This window comes from Salvelinus namaycush, unplaced genomic scaffold (genome assembly GCF_016432855.1).
Source record: "Salvelinus namaycush isolate Seneca unplaced genomic scaffold, SaNama_1.0 Scaffold1685, whole genome shotgun sequence".
Classification (NCBI taxonomy): Eukaryota; Metazoa; Chordata; class Actinopteri; order Salmoniformes; family Salmonidae; genus Salvelinus; species Salvelinus namaycush.
In genome coordinates this window covers 33,032-47,500 of record NW_024058436.1, presented here as the reverse complement: position 1 = coordinate 47,500, position 14,469 = coordinate 33,032, and the positions used below count along the sequence as shown (strand labels likewise).

The 14,469-nt window shown below is 45.6% G+C and overlaps 1 long non-coding RNA gene across 1 annotated transcript in view; it reads right to left on the bottom strand.

The window, feature by feature from the left end:
* The window catches only part of LOC120037297, a 30,232-nt gene that overhangs the window by 1,466 nt on the left and 14,297 nt on the right, over positions 1–14,469 (bottom strand). Inside the window, exon 2 of the long non-coding RNA XR_005474797.1 lies at positions 3,647–3,697. This is a non-coding gene — a long non-coding RNA (uncharacterized LOC120037297). The remainder of the gene's footprint in view (positions 1–3,646; positions 3,698–14,469) is intronic.

The window sequence follows — 14,469 nt, the reverse complement described above, 5'->3', positions numbered from 1 at the left end:
CTAGTCTACCAGACACCTAGTCTACCAGACACCTAGTCTACCAGATCCCTAGTCTACCAGACACCTAGTCTACCAGATCCCTAGTCCACCAGACACCTAGTCCACCAGATCCCTAGTCTACCAGACACCTAGTCTACCAGACACCTAGTCTACCAGACACCTAGTCTACCAGATCCCTAGTCTACCAGACACCTAGTCTACCAGACACCTAGTCTACCAGATCCCTAGTCTACCAGACACCTAGTCTACCAGACCCCTAGTCTACCAGACACCTAGTCTACCAGATCCCTAGTCCACCAGACACCTAGTCCACCAGATCCCTAGTCTACCAGACACCTAGTCTACCAGACACCTAGTCTACCAGACACCTAGTCTACCAGATCCCTAGTCTACCAGACACCTAGTCTACCAGATCCCTAATCTACCAGACACCTAGTCTACCAGATCCCTAGTCTACCAGATCCCTAGTCTGGTAGACACCTAGTCTACCAGACACCTAGTCTACCAGACACCTAGTCTACCAGATCCCTAGTCTACCAGATCCCTAGTCTACCAGACACCTAGTCTACCAGACACCTAGTCTACCAGACACCTAGTCCACCAGATCCCTAGTCTACCAGACACCTAGTCTACCAGATCCCTAGTCTACCAGATCCCTAGTCTGGTAGACACCTAGTCTACCAGATCCCTAGTCTACCAGACACCTAGTCTACCAGACACCTAGTCTACCAGACACCTAGTCTACCAGACCCCTAGTCTACCAGACCCCTAGTCTACCAGACACCTAGTCTACCAGGCCTCTAGTACACCAGGCCTCTAGTACACCAGGCCTCTAGTACACCAGACACCTAGTCTACCGGGCCTCTAGTCTACCGGGCCTCTAGTCTACCGGGCCTCTAGTCTACCGGGCCTCTAGTCTACCAGACCCCTAGTCTACCAGATCCCTAGTCCACCAGATCCCTAGTCCACCAGACCCCTAGTCTACCAGACCCCTAGTCTACCAGACCCCTAGTCCACCAGATCCCTAGTCCACCAGATCCCTAGTCCACCAGATCCCTAGTCCACCAGATCCCTAGTCTACCAGACCCCTAGTCTACCAGACCCCTAGTCTACCAGACACATAGTCTACCAGATCGATAGTCTACCAGACACCTAGTCTACCAGATCCCTAGTCTACCAGATCCCTAGTCTACCAGATCCCTAGTCTGGTAGACACCTAGTCTACCAGATCCCTAGTCTACCAGACACCTAGTCTACCAGACACCTAGTCTACCAGACACCTAGTCTACCAGACCCCTAGTCTACCAGACACCTAGTCTACCAGACACCTAGTCTACCAGGCCTCTAGTACACCAGGCCTCTAGTACACCAGGCCTCTAGTACACCAGACACCTAGTCTACCGGGCCTCTAGTCTACCGGGCCTCTAGTCTACCGGGCCTCTAGTCTACCGGGCCTCTAGTCTACCGGGCCTCTAGTCTACCAGACCCCTAGTCTACCAGATCCCTAGTCCACCAGATCCCTAGTCCACCAGACCCCTAGTCTACCAGACCCCTAGTCTACCAGACCCCTAGTCCACCAGATCCCTAGTCCACCAGATCCCTAGTCCACCAGATCCCTAGTCTACCAGACCCCTAGTCTACCAGACACATAGTCTACCAGACACATAGTCTACCAGATCCCTAGTCTACCAGACCCCTAGTCTACCAGACACCTAGTCTACCAGACACCTAGTCTACCAGACACCTAGTCTACCAGGCCTCTAGTCTACCAGGCCTCTAGTACACCAGGCCTCTAGTACACCAGGCCTCTAGTACACCAGGCCTCTAGTACACCAGGCCTCTAGTACACCAGACACCTAGTCTACCGGGCCTCTAGTCTACCGGGCCTCTAGTCTACCGAGCCTCTAGTCTACCGGGCCTCTAGTCTACCGAGCCTCTAGTCTACCGGGCCTCTAGTCTACCGGACCCCTATTCTACCGGGCCTCTAGTCTACCGGGCCTCTAGTCTACCGGATCCCTAGTCCACCAGATCCCTAGTCCACCAGATCCCTAGTCCACCAGATCCCTAGTCCACCAGATACTGGGTCTACCAGATCCCTAGTCCACCAGATCCCTAGTCTACCAGATCCCTAGTCTACCAGATCCCTAGTCTACCAGATCCCTAGTCTACCAGATCCCTAGTCCACCAGATCCCTAGTCCACCAGACCCCTAGTCCACCAGATCCCTAGTCCACCAGACACCTAGTCCACCAGACACCTAGTCCACCAGACCCCTAGTCCACCAGATCCCTAGTCTACCAGATCCCTAGTCTACCAGATCCCTAGTCCACCAGATCCCTAGTCTACCAGATCCCTAGTCTACCAGATCCCTAGTCTACCACATCCCTAGTCCACCAGACCCCTAGTCTACCAGATCCCTAGTCCACCAGATCCCTAGTCCACCAGACCCCTAGTCTACCAGACCCCTAGTCTACCAGACCCCTAGTCTACCAGACACCTAGTCTACCAGGCCTCTAGTCTACCAGGCCTCTAGTCTACCAGGCCTCTAGTCTACCAGGCCTCTAGTCTACCAGGCCTCTAGTCTACCAGGCCTCTAGTCTACCAGGCCTCTAGTCTACTAGACACCTAGTCTACCAGACACCTAGTCTACCAGATACCTAATCTCACAGACTCAGTTAGTGATTTTATCTCACTGTGTGTTTAACTGAGTCTGGATGAGGGGAGGGTGTGTGTATGTATTAGTCACGGGGGGGAAATCGATAGTCACATTTCTTGATATTATTTTTTTACAATATATCATATAGCATTGACAAAATCACAGTATTATAACTCCAGTATTGTCCCTTCACAGCTAGTTTTCCATCTTCTTTTAAATAGAGTTCTCAGCACTTATATTTCCATGACTTTTATTTTATCTTCTCATGTTCTCTCTGTCCCTCTGCTGCAGGCTCTCTCTGTCCCTCTGCTGCAGGCTCTCCCTGTCCCTCTGCTGCAGGCTCTCCCTGTCCCTCTGCTGCAGGCTCTCCCTGTCCCTCTGCTGCAGGCTCTCCCTGTCCCTCTGCTGCAGGCTCTCCCTGTCCCTCTGCTGCAGGCTCTCCCTGTCCCTCTGCTGCAGGCTCTCCCTGTCCCTCTGCTGCAGGCTCTCCCTGTCCCTCTGCTGCAGGCTCTCCATGTCCCTCTGCTGCAGGCTCTCTCTCTCCCTCTGCTGCAGGCTCTCTCTCTCCCTCTGCTGCAGGCTCTCTCTGTCCCTCTGCTGCAGGCTCTCTCTGTCCCTCTGCTGCAGGCTCTCTCTGTCCCTCTGCTGCAGGCTCTCCATGTCCCTCTGCTGCAGGCTCTCCATGTCCCTCTGCTGCAGGCTCTCTCTCTCCCTCTGCTGCAGGCTCTCTCTGTCCCTCTGCTGCAGGCTCTCTCTGTCCCTCTGCTGCAGGCTCTCTCTGTCCCTCTGCTGCAGGCTCTCTCTGTCCCTCTGCTGCAGGCTCTCTCTGTCCCTCTGTAGCAGACATATACGGTGAGCAATAAAATCCCAGTATCGAATCGCAATACATATAGAATCGTGAGAATCACAATATTGTATCGACACCTAAGTACGGCGATAATATAGTGAGGTTCCTGGCGATTCCACGTCCTAGTGTGTGTGTGTTACTCACTTGGCTTGCCTCATCGGAGGTCCCAGGTTGTTCATGGTTTAAGACATCCACCTGGAAGCCAGAAAAAGAAAGGGAGAGAAAAAGATGATGTCATGTTTTTCTCCAAACCACAGTTTGTTTCCCACCAGGGCTCCTCTATACTTTATTAATATTGAACCATCTGTTGACTGACAACTCTCACATATACAGTGGTGGAAAAGAGAGAGAATTGTGATTGTGATTTTCTATTCTCTATGTTGAGAACCTCCTCCGGCCGAGTACTCCTCCGTTGCGACATCTGCTAGCCGCAGCCCGCTAGCTGTCTAGAGCATACCGGACTGTTAGCTGAAGAGGTCCATCAGCCAATTTTCTTGGGCTACATTACCTATTTTGCCAATTGGCCTGGACCCTTTTACTACACTGGGCCCTGCCGATCCATCACGACTGGTCTGCCGACTTAACCGCCCAAGGGGGCTACAACTGACTCCACCGTCGCGACGTCCCCCTTCTGGCCCTTCTGCTAGCCCCGGCCCGCTAGCTGTCTGAATCGCTGTGTCTCCAGCCTGCCTAGCTACTCACTAGGACCCATGATCACTCGGCTACGCATGCCTCTCCCTAATGTCAATATGCCTTGTCCACTGCTGTTTTGGTGAGTGATTGTCATGTTTCACTGTAGAGCCTCCAGCCCTGCTCAATATGCCTTAGCTAACCCTTTTGTTCCACCTCCCACACATGCGGTGACCTCACCTGTTTTAAATGGTATCTCAAGAGACAATACCTCTCTCATCGTCACTCAATGCCTAGATTTACCTCCACTGTATTCACATCCTACCATTATACCTTCAATCTATTTTAATCTCCCCCAGAAACCTGCTCCTTTTACTCTCTGTTCCGAACGCACTAGACGACCAGTTGTTATAGCCTTTAGCCGTACCCTTATTCTACTCCTCCTTTGTTCCTCTGGTGATGTAGAGGGTAATCCAGGCCCTGCAGTGCCTAGCTCCACTCCCATTCCCCAGGAGCCCTCAGTTGTTGACTTCTGTAGGCGTAAAAGCCTTGGTTCATGCATGTTAACATTAGAAGCCTCCTCCCTAAGTTTGTTTTATTGGCACACTCTGCCAACCCGGATGTCCTAGCCGTGTCTGAATCCTGGCTTAGAAAGGCCACCAAAAAACCCTGAAACATCCCTAACTATAACATTTTCCGACAACATAGAACTGCCAAACGGGGCGGAGTTGCAATCTACTGCAGAGATAGCCTGCAGAGTTCTGTCTTACTACCCAGATCTGTACCCAAACAATTTGAGATTCTACTTTTAAAAATCCAACTTTACAGAAACAAGTCTCTCACCGTTGCCGCTTGCTATTGACCATCTTCTGCCCCCAGCTGTGCCCTGGACACCAAATGTGAATTGATTACCCCCCATCTATCGTCAGAGCTCGTACTGTTAGGTGACCTAAACTGGGACATGCTTAACACCCTGGCCGTCCTACAATCTAAGCTAGATGCCCTCAATCTCACACAAATGATCAAGGAACCTACCAGGTACAACCCCAAATCCGTAAACATGGGCACCCTCATAGATATCATCCTGACCAACTTGCCCTCTAAATACACCTCTGCTGTCTCAGCGACCACTGCCTCATTGCCTGCGTCCGTAATGGGTCTGCGGTCAAACGACCACCCCTCATCACTATCAAACGCTCCCTAAAACACTTCAGCGAGCAGGCCTTTCTAATCGACCTGGCCGGGGTATCCTGGAAGGATATTGACATTCCGTCAGTAGAGGATTCCTGGTTATTCTTTAAAAGTGCTTTCCTCACCATCTTTAAGTACGCCCCAATCAAAAAATGTAGAACCAGGAACAGATATAGCCCTTGGTTCTCTCCAGATCTGTCTGCCCTTGATCAGCACAAAAACATCCTGTGGCGTACTGCATTAGCATCGAATAGCCCCCGCGATATGCAACTTTTCATGGAAGTTAGGAACCAATATACACAGGCAGTTAGGAAAGCTAAGGCTAGCTTTTTCAAACAGAAATTTGCATCCTGTAGCTCTAACTCCAAAAAGTTCTGGGACACTGTAAAGTCCATATAGAATAAGAGCACTTCCTCCCAGCTGCCCACTGCACTGAGACTAGGAAACACTGTAACCACTGATATATCCACGATAATTGAGAATTTCAAAAAGCATTTCTCTACGGCTGGCCATGCTTTCCACCTGACTATCCCTACCCTGGTCAACAGCCCTGCACCCCCCACAGCAACTTGCCCAAGCCTCCCCCATTTCTCCACCCAAATCCAGATAGCCGATGTTCTGAAAGAGCTGCAAAATCTGGACCCCTACAAATCAGCTGGGCTAGACAATATGTACACTCTTTTTCTAAAATTATCCGCCGCAATTGTTGCAACCCCTATTACTAGCCTGTTCAACCTCTCTTTCATATCGTCTGAGATTCCCAAAGATTGGAAAGCTGCCACGGTCATCCCCCTCTTCAAAGGGGGAGACACTCTAGATCCAAACTGCTACAGACCTATATCTATCCTACCCTGCCTTTCTAAGGTCTTCGAAAGCCAAGTTAACAAACAGATCACCGGCCATTTCGAATCCCACCGTACCTTCTCCGCTATGCATTCTGGCTTCCGAGCTAGTCATGGGTGCACCTCAGCCATGCTCAAGGTCCTAAACGATATCATAACCGCCATAGATAAGAGACAATACTGTGCAGCTGTATTCATCGACCTGGCCAAGGCTTTCGACTCTGTCAAACACCACATTCTTGTCGGCAGACTCAACAGCCTGGTTTCTCAAATGACTGCCTCGCCTGGTTCACCAACTACTTCTCAGACAGAGTTCAGTGTGTCAAATCGAAGGGCCTGTTGTCCGGACCTCTGGCAGTCTCTATGGGGGTGCCACAGGGTTCATTTCTCGGGCCGACTCTTTTCTCTGTATACATCAATGATGTCGCTCTTGCTGCTGGTGAGTCTCTGATCCACCTCTACGCAGACGACACCATTCTGTATACGTGTTAACTAACCTCCAGACGAGCTTCAAAGCCATACAACTCTCCTTCCGTGGCCTCCAACTGCTCTTAAATGCAAGTAAAACTAAATGCATGCTCTTCAACCGATCGCTGCCCGCACCTGCCCGCCCGTCCAGCATCACTACTCTGGACGGTTCTGACTTAGAATATGTGGACACCTACAAATACCTAGGTGTCTGGTTAGATTGTAAACTCTCCTTCCAGACTCACATTAAGCATCTCCAATCCAAAATTAAATCTAGAATCGGCTTCCTATTTCGCAACAAAGCATCCTTCACTCATGCTGCCAAACATACCCTCGTAAAACTGACTATCCTACCGATCCTTGACATCAGCGATGTCATTTATAAAATAGCCTCCAACACTCTACTCAATAAATTGGATGCAGTCTATCACAGTGCCATCCGTTTTGTCACCAAAGCCCCATATACTACCCATCACTGCGACCTGTATGCTCTCGTTAGCTGGCCCTCGCTTCATATTCGTCGCCAAACCCACTGGCTCCAGGTTATCTACAAGTCTCTGCCAGGTAAATCCCCGCCTTATCTCAGCTCACTGGTCACCATAGCAGCACCCACCCGTTGCACGCGCTCCAGCAGGTATATTTCACTGGTCACCCCCAAAGCAAATTCCTCCTTTGGCCGCCTTTCCTTACAGTTCTCGGCTGCCAATGACTGGAAAGAATTGCAAAAATCACTGAAGCTGGAGACTCATATCTCCCTCTCTAACTTTAAGCACCAGCTGTCAGAGCAGCTCATAGATCACTGAACCTGTACATAGCCCATCTGTAAATAGCCCATCCAACCAACTCATCCCCATACTGTTATTATAATTTTTTTGCTCTTCTGCACACCAGTATCTCTCCTTGCACATTCATCATCTGCACATCTATCACTCCAGTGTTTAATTGCTAAATTGTAAATATTTCGCCACAATGGCCTATTTATTTCCTTACATCCCTTATCCGAACTCATTTGCACACACTGTATATAGACTTTTGCTATTGTGTTACTGACTGTACGCTTGTTTATTCCATGTGTAACTCTGTGTTGTTGTTTGTGTCGCACTGCTTTGCTTTATCTTGGCCAGGTCGCAGTTGTAAATGAGAACTTGTTCTCAACTAACCTACCTGGTTAAATAAAGGTGAAATACATTTATTTTTTTTATACTGTATATTGTATTGTCGTCCTGACTCAGTTTCCATGTGGAGTCACTGTGTTTAGTTAACAGCTTGCTGTTGCTGTTGGGAGCGTCAGGCAGGAAGTAGCGGTGCTGTTGGGAGCGTCAGGCAGGAAGTAGCGGTGCTGAGGGCGCTACCTAAAAATAGTCCTTATACACAGTAAAATATATTATATCCGGTAAAATACATGTTGTTGAAAACAATGGATCAAACTGAAGGGTAGTAGAGCCTCAAAGGAAAGGAATAGAAAGAGGCTACAAATAGTGATAAATAAGCAATATTTATAATTAAAGGACTTCTAAGATCCCTCACTCCCTCTCCTCGGACTGGCTGGCACCGTCTACATGACAGTTAAGGCATTCAATCATTGTCTAATGTGTATTAGATCATATGTAATAATAAATATAAAATAATGTCTAATGTGTATTAGATCATATGTAATAATATATATATAATATTATGTTGGTAATATAATAATGGATTATGACTCTGCTGAAGAGGTTCCTGCTTAAAACTGTCAAGAATTCCATCACCAGGAACCAGTAAATAATGAGGTCTAATTGAGCTGTTTCATAAAATATACGAATGTACAGTATATACTGTTATGTACAGTATTAGTGGGACATTATATTAGTAATATATTCGTATATATACAGTATATACAGTATATACTGTACAGTATATACAGTATATACTGTAATGTACAGTATTAGTGGGACATTATATTAGTAATATATTCGTATATATACAGTATATACAGTATATACTGTACAGTATATACAGTATATACTGTTATGTACAGTATTAGTGGGACATTATATTAGTAATATATTCATATACAGTATATACAGTATATACTGTACAGTATATACAGTATATACTGTTATGTACAGTATTAGTGGGACATTATATTAGTAATATATTCGTATATATACAGTATATACAGTATATACTGTACAGTATATACAGTATATACTGTAATGTACAGTATTAGTGGGACATTATATTAGTAATATATTCGTATATATACAGTATATACAGTATATACTGTACAGTATATACAGTATATACTGTAATGTACAGTATTAGTGGGACATTATATTAGTAATATATTCGTATATATACAGTATATACAGTATATACTGTACAGTATATACAGTATATACTGTTATGTACAGTATTAGTGGGACATTATATTAGTAATATATTCGTATATATACAGTATATACAGTATATACTGTACAGTATATACAGTATATACTGTAATGTACAGTATTAGTGGGACATTATATTAGTAATATATTAGTCTAGTCTGGTCCCAGATCTTTTTTTTTTGGTGCTGTATAAGCAAATGAACATAGCAGTTAGCAAGACAGTACAAACAGATCTGGGACCAGGCTAACAAACGAGTGTTTTATTTCTAGTTACTAACAATATGTTTCCCTATGCAGTAATTTTGGATTTTCTTCACTTCCCCTCCTTCATAATCCTCTGTAACCTGAGTCAACTTGTCCCCTCCTATTTCCTTCAAGCAGCCATGTATCTTTCCCTGTGGGAGCACAAGATTTAAATAAATTAAATATCACATTTACATTAGTACTCAGTACTTTGTTGAAGCACCTTTGGCAGTGACTACAGCCTCAAGTCTTCTTGGGTATGACGCTACAAGCTTGGCACACCTGTATTTAGAGAGTTTCTCCAATTCTTCTCTGTGATCCTCTCAAGTTCTGTCAGGTTGGATGGGGAGCGTCGCTGCACAGTTATTTTCAGGTCTCTCCAGAGATGTTAGATCGGGTTCAAGTCCGGGCTCTGGCTGGGTCACTCAAGGACATTCGGAGACTTGTCCCGAAGCCACTCCTGCGTTGTCTTGGCTGTGTGCTTAGGGTCGTTGACCTGTTGGAAGGTGAACCTTCGCTCCAGTCTGAGGTCCTGAGCGCTCTGGAGCAGGTTTTCATCAAGGATCTCTGTACTTTGCTCCTTTCATCTTTCCCTCGATCCTGACTAGTAACTCAGACTGTAATGTTAATATGTCCTTCAACTCAGGTTGTAAAGATCCGGTGATTCTTATTGAACTAATAGTAGTTAGACTGTTACAAACTGCCAGTGGGTCAATCATGTAGTAGTTAAGGGGGTTGACAAACTGCCACTAAGGCAAACCTGTTGGCATTGAATAGATATAGCAGTAACAGACATGTTGCCTAGTTAGACTGTCACAAATCAATGGTATATATTTTTTTTAAACATTTTATTTTACCTTTATTTATACTGGTTTTTTTCTCATTGAGATAACATCTCTTTTCCAAGAGAGACCTGGTCCAATAGCATCAGGGGGAACAACGTTTCAGACAAAACAATTTACATACACTAACACAACGTTAAACTAAACTATAAACACACATACAGTACAACAATTACATACTACATTAAAAACACAAACATCTTGACGAAGGGAACATCTTGACTAAAGTTAAGGGAATATAAACTGGCGGTAGGTCAATCATGTTGCAACTCAATTACAGATACATCTGACCCCAGGCCCTGTAGGTAGACAGATAGCCTGTACCCTTGCTGGCCCCAGGCCCTATCCCAGATAGCTTGTACCCTGGTTGACCCCAGGCCCTATCCCAGATAGCTTGTACCCTGGCTGACCCCAGGCCCTATCCCAGATAGCCTGTACCCTGGCTGGCCCCAGGCCCTATCCCAGATAGCCTGTACGCTGGCCCCAGGCCCTATCCCAGATAGCCTGTACCCTGGCTGACCCCAGGCCCTATCCCAGATAGCCTGTACCCTGGCTGACCCCAGGCCCTATGTATAGGCCTGAGAATGGAAGGAACAGTATGAGCACTTTGCTTTCAGCGTTTGCTTTAGCCTGCCTGGAGTGGCAGATGGGCGGGGTTTGTTTTAGCCTGCCTGGAGTGGCAGATGGGCGGGGTTTGTTTTAGCCTGCCTGGAGTGGCAGATGGGCGGGGTTTGTTTTAGCCTGCCTGGAGTGGCAGATGGGCGGGGTTTGTTTTAGCCTGCCTGGAGTGGCAGATGGGCGGGGTTGGTTTTAGCCTGCCTGGAGTGGCAGATGGGCGGGGTTGGTTTTAGACTGCCTGGAGTGGCAGATGGGCGGGGTTTGTTTTAGACTGCCTGGAGTGGCAGATGGGCGGGGTTTGTTTTAGACTGCCTGGAGTGGCAGATGGGCGGGATTCACCATTTTTGTGAGTATTCTTTTGGCTCCGTTGCAAGCTCAATCAAGCCCAGGTAAAGTGTTAGAAAATGATTACGGATAGCCAGGTCTGGGCAACACGACTCCCTTCCTCCATCCCTCCCTGAAACCTGGTCTCGTGCCAGCACCTGGCTAGCCTGAACAATGGGAGAGAGAAGATGGCTGGAGAGATTAGTGAGGAAAGAGGAAGTCTATGGCCCTATTCCCACTACGAGATATGAAGGAGAGTCTGAGGAGCAGAGTGGCTAAAGAGATTTCTGCTTTTCAAGTCACCTGAGTGCTTCAGTCTGATCAGCTGTAGCCTACTGATATCAGCCACAGCTGCAGGTAACCTGGTGAGGCCTATGCGCTCTGATTGCATCTGGGCCAGAGGAAACATAACGTCATGTGTTTATAGCCTAAGCTTTAAAAACAGAGCCTTCAGAAAGTCTTCACACCCTTTGAATTATTTCACATTTTGTTCTGTTACAGCCTGAATTCAAAATTGATTAAATATTTATTTTATCACCCATCTATACACAATACCCCATAATGGCAACGTGAAAACATGTTTTTAGAAATGTTTGCAAATTTATTGAAAATGAAATACAGAGTCAATACATGTTTTCAATAACATTTGGCAGCGATTACAGCTTTCTGGGAATGTTTATAGGAGCTTTGCACACCTGGATTGTACAATATTTGCACCTCATTATTAAAAAGATTCTTCAAGCTCTGTCAAGTTGGTTGTTGATCCATTGCTAGATAGCCATTTTCATGTCTTGCCATAGATTTTCAAGCTTTAAGTCTAAACTGTAACTAGGCCACTCAGGAACATTCAAAATCGTCTTGGTAAGCAACACCAGTGTATATTTGGCCTTGTGTTTTAGATTATTGTCCTGTTGAAAGGTGAATAAATCTCCCAGTGTCTGGTGGAAAGCAGACTGAACCAGGTTTTCCTATAGAATTTTGTCTGAGCTTAGCTCCATTCCGTTTCTTTTTTATCCTGAAAAACTCCCCAGTCCTTAACAATTAAAAACATACCCATAACATGATGCAGCCACAACTATGCTTCAAAATATGGAGAGTGGTACTCAGTAATGTGTTGTATTGAATAGTGGTACTCAGTAAATGTGTTGTATTGAATAGTGGTACTCAGTAATGTGTTGTATTGGATTTGCCCCAAACATAACACTTTGTATTCAGGACAGTTAATTTCTTAGCCACATTTTTTTAAAGTATTACTTTAGTGCCTTGTTGCAAACAGGATGCATGTTTTGGAATATTTTTATTCTGTACAGCGATTGAGAGTGGTGGATAAACTAGAATTGGAGGATCCTTCATCGGTTAAATCTACAGTTTGGGAACATTTTGGCTTCCTGGTAGGATCAAAAATGTATTGAACTTAGTAGAACATTCATTAAAATCTGCCCAAGATGATAAGACATGAAGAAATTAAATATTCTTTTTATGTACAGTGGGGCAAAAAAGTATTTAGTCAGCCACCAATTGTGCAAGTTCTCCCACTTAAAAAGATGAGAGAGGCCTGTAATTTTCATCATAGGTACACTTCAACTATGACAGAGAAAATGAGAAAAAAAATCCAGAAAATCACATTGTAGGATTTTTAATGAATTTATTTGCAAATTATGGTGGAAAATAAGTATTTGGTCAATAACAAAAGTTTATCTCAATACTTTGTTATATACCCTTTGTTGGCAATGACAGAGGTCAAACGTTTTCTGTAAGTCTTCACAAGGTTTTCACACACTGTTGCTGGTATTTTGGCACATTCCTCCATGCAGATCTCCTCTAGAGCAGTGATGTTTTGGGGCTGTTGCTGGGCAACACGGACTTTCAACTCCCTCCAAAGATTTTCTATGGGGTTGAGATCTGGAGACTGGCTAGGCCACTCCAGGACCTTGAAATGCTTCTTACGAAGCCACTCCTTCGTTGCCCGGGAGGTGTGTTTGGGATCATTGTCATGCTGAAAGACCCAGCCACGTTTCATCTTCAATGCCCTTGCTGATGGAAGGAGGTTTTCACTCAAAATCTCACGATACATGGCCCCATTCATTCTGTCCTTTACACGGATCAGTCGTCCTGGTCCCTTTGCAGAAAAACAGCCCCAAAGCATGATGTTTCCACCCCCATGCTTCACAGTAGGTATGGTGTTCTTTGGATGCAACTCAGCATTCTTTGTCCTCCAAACACGACGAGTTGAGTTTTTACCAAAAAGTTATATTTTGGTTTCATCTGACCATATGACATTCTCCCAATCTTCTTCTGGATCATCAAAATGCTCTCTAGCAAACTTCAGACGGGCCTGGACATGTACTGGCTTAAGCAGGGGGACACGTCTGGCACTGCAGGATTTGAGTCCCTGGCGGCATAGTGTGTTACTGATGGTAGGCTTTGTTACTTTGGTCCCAGCTCTCTGCAAGTCATTCACTAGGTCCCCCCCGTGTGGTTCTGGGATTTTTGCTCACTGTTCTTGTGATCATTTTGACCCCACGGGGTGAGATCTTGCGTGGAGCCCCAGATCGAGGGAGATTATCAGTGGTCTTGTATGTCTTCCATTTCCTAATAATTGCTCCCACAGTTGATTTCTTCAAACCAAGCTGCTTACCTATTGCAGATTCAGTCTTCCCAGCCTGGTGCAGGTCTACAATTTTGTTACTGGTGTCCTTTGACAGCTCTTTGGTCTTGGCCATAGTGGAGTTTGGAGTGTGACTGTTTGAGGTTGTGGACAGGTGTCTTTTATACTGATAACAAGTTCAAACAGGTGCCATTAATACAGGTAACGAGTGGAGGACAGAGGAGCCTCTTAAAGAAGAAGTTACAGGTCTGTGAGAGACAGAAATCTTGCTTGTTTGTAGGTGACCAAATACTTATTTTCCACCATAATTTGCGAATAAATTCATTAAAAATCCTACAATGTGATTTTCTGGATTTTTTTTTCTCATTTTGTCTGTCATAGTTGAAGTGTACCTATGATGAAAATTACAGGCCTCTCTCATCTTTTTAAGTGGGAGAACTTGCACAATTGGTGGCTGACTAAATACTTTTTTGCCCCAATGTATTTTCCTTCAACTTTGAGGCAATTGCGTGGTAAAGCCCCGTAAAGAGGCAACGGCGCGGTTAACCACGTCATATGTATACTGAACAAATATATAAAAGCAACAAAGCATTGGTCCCATGTTTAATGAGCTGAAGTAAAAGATCCCAGAAATTTTCAATATGTACAAAGCTTATTTTTTCTCATATATTTTTTACATCCCTTAATTAATTAGCGTTGTATCCTCTGCCAAGATAATCCCTCCACCTGACAGGTGGGAAAATCAAGAAGCTGATTAAACAGCATGATCGTTACACAGGTGCACCTTGTGCTGGGGACAATAAAAGGCCACTCTAAAATGTGCAGTTGTCAC